This window comes from Canis aureus, chromosome 1 (genome assembly GCF_053574225.1).
Source record: "Canis aureus isolate CA01 chromosome 1, VMU_Caureus_v.1.0, whole genome shotgun sequence".
In the NCBI taxonomy this organism is placed as follows: domain Eukaryota; kingdom Metazoa; phylum Chordata; class Mammalia; order Carnivora; family Canidae; genus Canis; species Canis aureus.
The window spans coordinates 85684274-85693977 of NC_135611.1; the positions used below are offsets into that span (position 1 = coordinate 85684274).

General features: G+C 41.4%; 1 long non-coding RNA gene across 1 annotated transcript; it reads left to right on the forward strand.

The window, feature by feature from the left end:
- Positions 1–236: 236 nt before the first annotated feature.
- LOC144289071 (uncharacterized) lies at positions 237–8091 on the forward strand. Its single transcript, XR_013357143.1, has 4 exons — positions 237–551; positions 1069–1292; positions 7402–7511; positions 7619–8091. It is a non-coding gene; the product is annotated as an uncharacterized LOC144289071 (long non-coding RNA).
- The last annotated feature ends 1613 nt before the right edge of the window (positions 8092–9704 follow it).

Sequence of the window (9704 nt, forward strand, 5' to 3'; positions counted from 1 at the left end):
AGAGCTGCTCAGCACTGCAGGGCTGCAGGTGGAGAAGAATAATCTAAGCAGATCAGAAACATGCCTTTTTTAACCCAAGCAGGCACACTGATCCTTACAAGAAATCCTACAGAGATTTTGCCCAAGAGAGGTATATTTAGCTTCCCACAGACTCGCTTCAAAGAGCCAGCTTCTGCCTCTGATGTGAATAATTAAGGTACTTTGGGTTAGAATAACCATTTTCGGTTTCACTTTCTTCATCTCCTTGGTGTAATGGGAATAAAACAGGGAAAACTTTGGAGGGTTGTGAGAATCCATGTAAGCAACTCAGTCTGATTTTTGGCTCACAGTCTCTGAGTCCTAAAAGTTGGCTGGGAAAACATTAACTATGAAATTATTCATGACAGCTAACATTTCTGCTGCATTTTGTATGGCATTTTCACCACACTGTATTGTATTTGATTCTTGTAACATCTCGTGAAGTGAGCTGGGAAGGTACTGATACCCCACTGGATAGATCCGAAATCCTAACTTCTAAGAGATTTACTGACTTGTTGTTCAAGTTCACACAGGTAAGGTGTAATGGCACAAAGATTATGCTGAAATCTGATTTTATTACTCCAGGCTCCTAGACAGCACCCTTAAAGCAGTAGTTGTTCTTTCTCTGCATACTTTGAAAGTCAGAGCCTGCTGGAGAAGCAACCATGCGCGGGGCATGAGCTCAGTACTGCGGAAGGAGTAGAAAGGAGGAAGGAAGGTGGTACTCATGCACAGAGGCAGTGTGACATCTCTCCTTCGCATTGCCCATAAATGTCAAAGGAGAGCTGCATGGGGTTAGCTCTGCATGGGGAAGAGATGCACATAAGGGATGCCCAGCGCTCAATGTTACTGGAATGATGACCCTATAACATCACTCCCTCAGGGATGCTCTGTTGCCCTTCAAAACTCTGACCTCCTAACTCTTTTTATTATTATTATTATTTTTTAACCATTTCTTAATAGTAAGTAGATCCTGGAGCAGGAAGGGTGGGGACAGTGTGAGAATAAAAGGAGCAGATTGAAAAAGCTGTCTGTGCATTTATCCCACAGAGATCCCTCTCCATTTGGGGCTTGAGAAGCTGATCTACAAATCCCTTCATATGCAAAAGATGGACAAATGCTCCAAAAGAAGGTCTGAATGGTAATGGAGGTAGAACAAAAATGGAAATTTCTGGATCTGTCATCCAAATAAATATTAGAAGCAAAATGGCCATTATTAAAGAGCCGAAAAAACCTCCCCCAAACAGGATTGACAACAGCAAGCATTCTGAAAGGTAAAAGCCCTGAACCCTGCCACTCCAGGACTTTTGCATAAGTGAAACTAAGAAGTCTGTCACAGACTCCCCTCCAACGGAAAGGGCTGAGGGTAGATGAAAATGTTTAGCTCCAACCTGCCCTTGGGATAATTGCATGTTCTGAACGACATCAAACAAAAAGGCAGTCTCGACTTTATTGGCATGAAGTGCTATTAGGTTGTCAAGAATCCTGTGATCTCAAACTGCAAGAATAGGCAGAAAATGACTCTGCAGAGGATATTAAGGGATTGCAGGATATTCTCTCCATTGTTGCATTAACGTGTTTTTTTTCTCCAATCATTCTGAGTCACATTCTGGAGGGGAAAAGCCAGGTAGGATTTTCCCATAAGGCAGATGGTGCAAATGAAAGAAAAAGAGTGGTTTTGCTGGGCTTATAAATGTCCCATCTGATCTTTTCCTGGTCTATAAGCTTTTTTAGAGTCAAACAAATGTAGGCAGCTATGACATGATTATACCCAGCAGGTAAAAGAGGAGCACCGAAATTATGTTTCTGTAAGTCATCCACATTGCAATTAACTTTGCAGGGCTTTTTTGGTTGTGACAGATTGTTTGCTGCAGATTTGAGGAGGTAGTCAGGATAAAATGACTGTGAAGTCAAAATCCTCCCTCTAGAAACAGACAAAATCGTTCTATACCTGCCATAGTGCTGTAAGTGGGAAGGAATCAAGTATAACTTTAGGCCAGATCTATGATTCCCTAGATGAAGATACTGAAGGTCCTAGAGGTAAAGTGAAACTATCACACAGCTAGTTAGTGGCAGCATCACAACTAGAATTGGGGATTGCTGATTTGTACGCTGGGATTTTTCCTAGTATCATACAACCTACACCTTTTCTAAACATAAAATATTTGCACCTTGAGTGTGGAAGTGACTTGAGATTTTCTACTATAAACTTTGTTGGTGGTTGTTTGGTTGTGCCAACTTAGTATGGGTTTGGGAAACAAGCTCACTCCATTCTCATTTCATAGGGTTTGGCAAAGTTGGAATCCATGCATTTCTCTAATTTGTGGGGTGGGCATTAATCACAATCTGGCCAACTCTGATTGAATTCCTATCTTCCTGGGCTTGTGGATTGGTGTAAAGTTAGGCACCTGGTCCCTGCTAAGCCAATCAGACCACTACTGGGAGTATTGCTAGAACTGTGAAGAATGATTAGCATACAGAATAAATGAGATCTATGGCATATAATGCGTATACAATTTTATTTTGATCTCCCTCTGTCCCCTGAAAATGTATTTTATGGGAGAAGTTCTGATCCTGCATGAAACTCTAATAGATATGCAACTTTTTTCACCCTTAAGGAATAAGAAGTTCTTTACATTTTTAAGATGTAATTCAACACGTAGAATGTCAAATCCTCTTCGTTAGTTAAAGGTAAGGCTACTCATCCACCCCTAACTAGAGCTTGTGACAGGCAAAAGTATATGGACTGAAAAAAGGGAAGAAAATGATCTTTTATTTATCTCTTGTCCCCAATTACACATTTATTTCCTCCTTCCCCAACTTGCTAAGCAGATTTCTTACCCTGTAGGATCCAATCTGAGTTGGAATCCAGTGAAATGAAAGGGAAGGTGGGAAGTCTGGTGGGCGGAAAGTCCTCACTTGACTGGTACTGTTGAGTTCAGGCTTTGTCTTCTCTGCTTCTGACTTTCTCTCATAGGTGTTTTCATGTGTTGTTTGGAACCCTCATGCTGGGGTTCTCGTGTCATCTGTGCCCTCAACCAGATGAATACTTCTTCATCATACCTGCAACCTTATTCTTACCACAGCCATAAAATGTCTACGATTCACTTTTTCTTTTTTGATCAGATCTAAGACCGCTCCCCTGACAGCTCTCTCATATGTATTGGCCACACATGCTCTATTAGGAGCTGATTTGTACCTCCCCAGCTCCATTTATATGTTGAGGACCTAACTCCGTGTACCTCAGAATATGACTGTATTTGGAGAAACAAACACCTCTAAGAGGTGACTAAGTTAAAATGAGGTGAGTAGAGTGGGCCAATATGACCAATGTCCCTATAATAAGGTATTAGGATGTAGACACACACATAGGAAAGACCATGCAAAGACACATCACGAAGGTCTGCAAGCCAAGAAAAGAGGCCTCAGGAGAAACCAAACCATTTGTCATCTTGATCATGGATTTCGGCCTCCAGATATGTGAAAAAACGAATTTTTGTTGCTGAAGCCACCCACTGTATGGTATTTTGTTATGGCAGCCCTAGCAAAGCAATACATGGTCCAGGGGAAACACTCATGCATCATTCTTGCTGTCGGGCTTTAGAAGTACAAACCTGACATAGCAATTCTCCTTTATTGTGCTTCTAGAGAAGCAAGGCAACTTTTCTCTCACCCTCCATATTTCTCGGGAGAGGGTCAGAGAGTAATCAGTTGCAGGGAAAGCTGTATTATATATGTAATGTCAAGCTCTCTTAGTGATTTCCCCACTCACACCTTCTCAGAGTTTTCTCCAAACAATTCTTTCCCCTAACTCCTTTATATCACCCAAGCCAACCTTTTTGATAACAGTGAGAGATTTCCATCACCATATCATTTATTTTTGACTAGCTCTGCACCATCTCCCCCTATGACTTAGTACCTCCTTTGTAGTGCAATAGGTACTGAACCTCGGTGATTCAGATGAAACTTTTGTTTAACAAGATATAAAATTATATCTTCCATGACAAAAGCCTAGGTAGAAATGAAATTGACTCATAAAGAAAAGTAAAACTGGAAGATGGAAAAAAACTAGAGTCTTGATAATGTCATTTGCAGTCTTGAATTTGGCTCTACCTGAGTAGGTTCCAGTGTTTGGAACCTCACTTAACATTTTGGTTAAGTGAGTTGGCCCTTAGAGCCCACATTCTTATTGTTTGCTTCCTCATTTTCAAAGTGTCAGTTGAAATAAAACAAATCTCACAAGGTGATTATTTTCAAGTGTTCTGTTATTGGTTGGTTCAGGTCTCTCATCCAGTTATAAAACTGGCAGTTGTGGTCACAGCAGCTGGGAGCTTGGGTGCTCTTGGGTGAGCCCAGAGTCTGCCTCTCTCAGAGGGATGAGTAGAAATACTCTTTGGAGTGCAGGAGCCTCTCTGGGTATGGAGGTTTGACTAAGGAGGGATAGAGACACAAGTAGTGTCTGAAGTGAGGCAAATGACCAGAGTCAAAAGTCTGTGAGCTTTGACTGTTGTAGATCCTCAGATTAATTCTTTTTCTGAATCCTTGAAATTCCCAATATTCTAATAACTCTTCATATCTTGCCAATACTTTCACTGCAATATCTTTCATATCCAAACTTGATTTTCCATTCTATGATCTGTTTTGCCAATGGATACTCTCACTAAAACTCTCACTTGGAATTCACTATATTTAGACAAATGCATGTTTATTTATGCAGTTTTTCATATAATTTTGTAGGGTTTACCTACTCTCTGAAATCCATTTGAGGCCTTATAACTTAAGAACTTCTCTTTTATAGTTGGGCCTAGACTGGCTTTTACAATATTGACATCCTGAAGAAAGCAAGATAAGTTCTTGTATTCTTTTATTTTTAAAATATCTATATTATGAGGCATTTTACTAAGTACTTATTATGTGCAGGCAGGAACTATGCAACACACTAGGATTTTGCATGAATTGCCTCATTTATTCTTACTGCAACCTTCTTATTTTTAAGATTGTATTTATTTGTTAGAGAGAGAGACAAAAGGAGGAGGGGCAGAGGGAGAAGGAGAGAATCTTGAGCAGACTTTGTGCTGAGCATGGAGCCCAGTGTGGGGATCCACATTGGCTGAGATCATGATCTGAACTGAAGTCAAGAAACAGACAACTAAACAACTGAGCCACCCAGGCGCTCCTTACCACAACCTTCTGAAGTACATATTATTTTTATTCCCACTTTACGGAAAACAAATTTAGTGGTGTTATGTAAAGCCATAGACTGTGGCTGACCCTGAACTCAAACTCAATTCAGTTTCTGAAGGATAGCTGTATACTGCCTTTCTTTTTGTACCCAGTTTTCTTCTCCTGTGGCTTTGTCCCATAGGTATTTCCTGAATCCCCCAAATTAATGAGGTGGGCCATATAATGCTTCAATAACAGAAAAACCTCCAGATCTCAGTGTCTTTGAACAGCAAGGGCTAATTACCCTTAAACAATCTTGGGTGAGTACCGCAGTCTCCAGGCCTCCTGTGCTCAGAACATGCAACCATCAAGGTCACCATTTTATGAGAGGAGGTAGATGGAAAAGGCGCACTAGCTTAATGGCCTCAGCCCAGAAGTGATATATAGCATATAAAATCTGGTTTGCAGGACCTAACGAAATTTTATTAGCTTTGTAACCCTTGCTACCATCACAGGGAAATGCACTGTATTTCAAAGCCAGCTCAAAGAAGTACATTTTCCTAAATGTTAAATAAGCTCAGCCATTTTTTTCCATGAATATTTCCCTATTCTTCCATCACTGTAATGCACACACACAGCATTCAGGTATAATTATTATAAATTATTATAAATTTATTTATAAAAATTTATTATACATTATTTAATTTATTATAAATTATTATAAAAAGGGCTAGTAGAGAAAAGGCATTTGGTGATTCTAATTTGAAATTTATCAGTGTCCATTTCTTCTTCTTGTGGGTACCTGGTTTCTTGTGATGTATGGCACCTGCGATCAACCCCAGAGACATCTGTGTGCTTTTACCACTTTGCTGCAAAATATAACACCTAATTCTGTGAAAAACCACTCCCACGCCCAGCATCTACACATTAAAATAACAAGATTCTATAAATCCTACAATGCAATTTAGGAAAAAGTGAAGTGTCCAACTGGACACTAATCAAAACAAGATACTGTACAAAGGCCAAGAGTAGAATAAATATAGAAGCTATCAAATGGCCTTACTCTTCAGTAGAAAACACAGAATGTTAGCAAACTGCTTTCCTAGAATATAAGTGGAAGAGAAAAGCAAGCTCTGAACGTCATCTGCCCGTATTAACCCTATTAATCAGGGGCCCCTAGGTGGCACAGACAGGTAAGCATCTGACTCTTGGTTTCAGCTCAGATCATGATCTCAGGGTGGTGAGATGGAGCTCCACATCAGGCTCTGTGCTCAGCGGGAGTCTGCTTGAAATTCTTTCTCTTCCACTGCCCCTCCCTTGCTTTAATAAATGAATAAATAAATGAATAAATCTCTAATAAACATCCTGCTAATCACAATTCCGTTGGGACATATATCCCCTCCACCAACCATATTTTGTTTCAGCTCTATCTTTGCCTTCTCGAACACAGTGATTGACAGGTATGCTTATTGAGCTATGTGGTATGTGTTGAGCACTAGGTGGTATGTGTGTGTATGTGTGTGTATCCTATACAATTTTTCATCATCCTGGTAATGTCACGTGGAAATGGCGAATATTATATAGGGAAAGAAATGGAAGTCCAAAGAGGTTAAGTTATTTCTTCAAGGTCACAAGCCTAGTGAGTTGTGAAGCTGGCATTCAAACTCTGAATTGGAATCACTTCAGAGTCCCCCTCAGCAGGTTGCAAAAGGGCTCCCAGAGCTCTTGGAGTATTCCACATAGACATGCCTGACTCAGTTCCATCTACCTCAGTCAAAATGTGGTAAGAATGAGCAAAAAGAGTGGAGGAACTCACAGAACCTGATGTAGAATGGTCTGGACCTGGAGGGTGGGAGAGATGAGGAGATATTATTGGTCAAAGGGTACAATCTTCCACTTATAAGATGAATAAATTCTGGAGATCTAGTGTTGAGCATGGTGACTATTGCTAATATAGCATTGTGTACCTGAAATGTGCTGAGAGAGCAGATCTTTGCTTTTCTCACTACACCAAAAAGAGGAGAGGGGAAAAGAACTATGTGAGGTGTTGGATATCTTAACTAACTTGTGGCATCACTTAAAAAAATATATATATATATCAAATCATCACATTATGCATCTTAAATATATACAATTTTTATTTTTCAATGATATCTTAATGATGCTGAATAAAAAATAATGAGGGCACAAAAGTCTTGAGGCTTTCTCTTCTCTCATCAGGGTCCTGAATAAGAACGTGGCCGGCTTACTAAGGATGAAGCAGTGTGCTCCCTCTGCCCTTACCTGATTTCACACCACCAATGAATGAATATTCATTTCTTCATTTGTAGGTTTGTTTGTTCATTAGTTGACTCAACTTTTTTTTTCCTCTTATTGTTTGCCCTCTTTCTGAATGCTCTTCTGTTAACCTCCTTTTTTGTCATAACTCCTCACCTAGACAGACTCAAGCTCTGAAGAACCTCCCTGCCCAGCCCCCTGGACAATAAGAAATCCAGACTCACAGCACTGTACCTGGCTCCCCAGCCACTGTGACCACTGCTAGTTTTATGCAAAGACAGAGGCGCAAAGCCAACTGACAATAAAATGCTTGCTGTGAAAGAATTCTGTGTAAAGAATTTCTTCATCAAGAGAGTGATTTTAATTTGACCAAAACTTTGCAGATGACAAAATGGGACTGAAAATCTGTAGGCTTTGAAGCAGGAAGCCCAGAGTTCGAATCCTGATTTCATAACTCCCAAAATTGTGAAATCTTGACCAAGTTTAGAGTTGTTTCCTGCAACATAGGGATAAGGATAGAGCCCAACCCATTGGCTGAGAAGTCAAATTAAGAAGTAAAACACTTAGAGCACATGGCAGGACACATGCCAGTCACTGTTCTGAGTGGTGAGGACACAACAAAGAATTCGGAGGAAGTCTGTGCTCTCACTCGGCACATTCTCTAAGGAGGGAGGCAGAGATAATACAGAAACAGACAGACAAAGATAGTATTTTACCTGGTTATAAGCATTCAGAAGACACATAAAGCCAGAGAAAGATCTCGCAGTGGCGTGGGCAATAGGGTCACTCTTGATGAGACATGGCATGAGGAACATGAGGTGATTGCTGACACACCTGCTCCCAGTGAGAGCCTCTCCAGACAGGTCTCACCAGCTGGCCCCCAAAACTGATGGTCCTATTGGGGAGGAGAGGAAAGAAATGTATAATCTCACAAAATAAAGTCAAAGTTTATATCAATTCTTCTTTGCTTTCTTTCTTCCTATAAGAAGAAGATTCACCAAAATCCCTGAATATGTCTGACGGGCAACCTCATTTAATTGATGGCTTATCAAACTCACTCCTCTAAATTTGTGAGCTTGCCAAACCAGAACATTTCCAGGAGGGAAGGGGCTGGAGGCCCGGCAAGCTTCATAGCCTCACACTTTATTTCCATTCAAGAAGTCAAGAGACTCCGTGTGGAAACAAATCTGAGTGAGCTACCACATTTGTGGGCTCATCTTTTTGGGTCAACAGAGAAGACAGTAGCTTCTAATATTCCTAAATCTGCCATCTGGGGTCAAGAAAGCCAACTTGGGCTGCTGTCCTTAAGTGACCTGCTCTTGGTGGTGAGGTAAGAAGCCCTCAAAACATGTGTCGAGGGTAGAAGGGTATCTGGCAGCAGTTCCTGTGGCTTTCTCATTCCTCACCCACCCTGACTGAGGCGTCCTCACACAGAGACAAAGCCTCTTAATCTTTTCCCTCACTTCCTTCTTCTGTCTGGGGCATCCTGTCAGGTGTGTTTAGGCTTCAAGGTCCCTTTAGCAAGTCCTGAGTCTCCAGGAACCACCAACACTTCCCCACATTGCCTGGGGTTCTTACGGGGCCACTGCCATTATGAGCCAGCCTGGACCTATACCATTACTTACTGTCTGTGCCAGCCCTCCCCCTCTTTGGCTGTGGTCCCACACCAATAACCTGTTTAATTCAATTCACATCCCATTGAAAGTGACAGCTCACCCCAGGCAGAGTTAGCATTGCCCTCTTAGTATATTTGCTCTTGCCATTCAATTATGATGTGTGGGCTCCTATGAAATTATCATTCTGAGGCTCAACAGGACAGAGGCTTGCTTTAAAGTGACAGCCCTGGGACACCTGGGTGGTTCAGTGGCTGAGCATCTGCCTTCAGCCCAGGGTGTGATCCCAGGTCCTGAGATCAAGTCCCACATCTGGCTCCCTGCATAGAGCCTGCTTCTTCCTCTGTTTCTCTGCCTCTCTCTCTGTGTGTCTCTCATGAATAAATAAATGAAATCTTAAAAAAAAAATAAAGTAACAGCCCTGTTCCTAGTGCATTGATTGGTTCTGTTTTTTGTAAACTGTCTTGTGCAGCCCTCCTGAAATGGAGCAGGGCAGGGGTGTTCGTGTGGCAAGGCAGGGGGTGAGTGGCCCACTTTGGGAAGTCCTGCCTCCTCCCTACCTCCAGCTCCAACCACAACATCTCCTGTATTATTCACATACTGTTGCTTCAATGGCAGGTTCTTAATTGACAA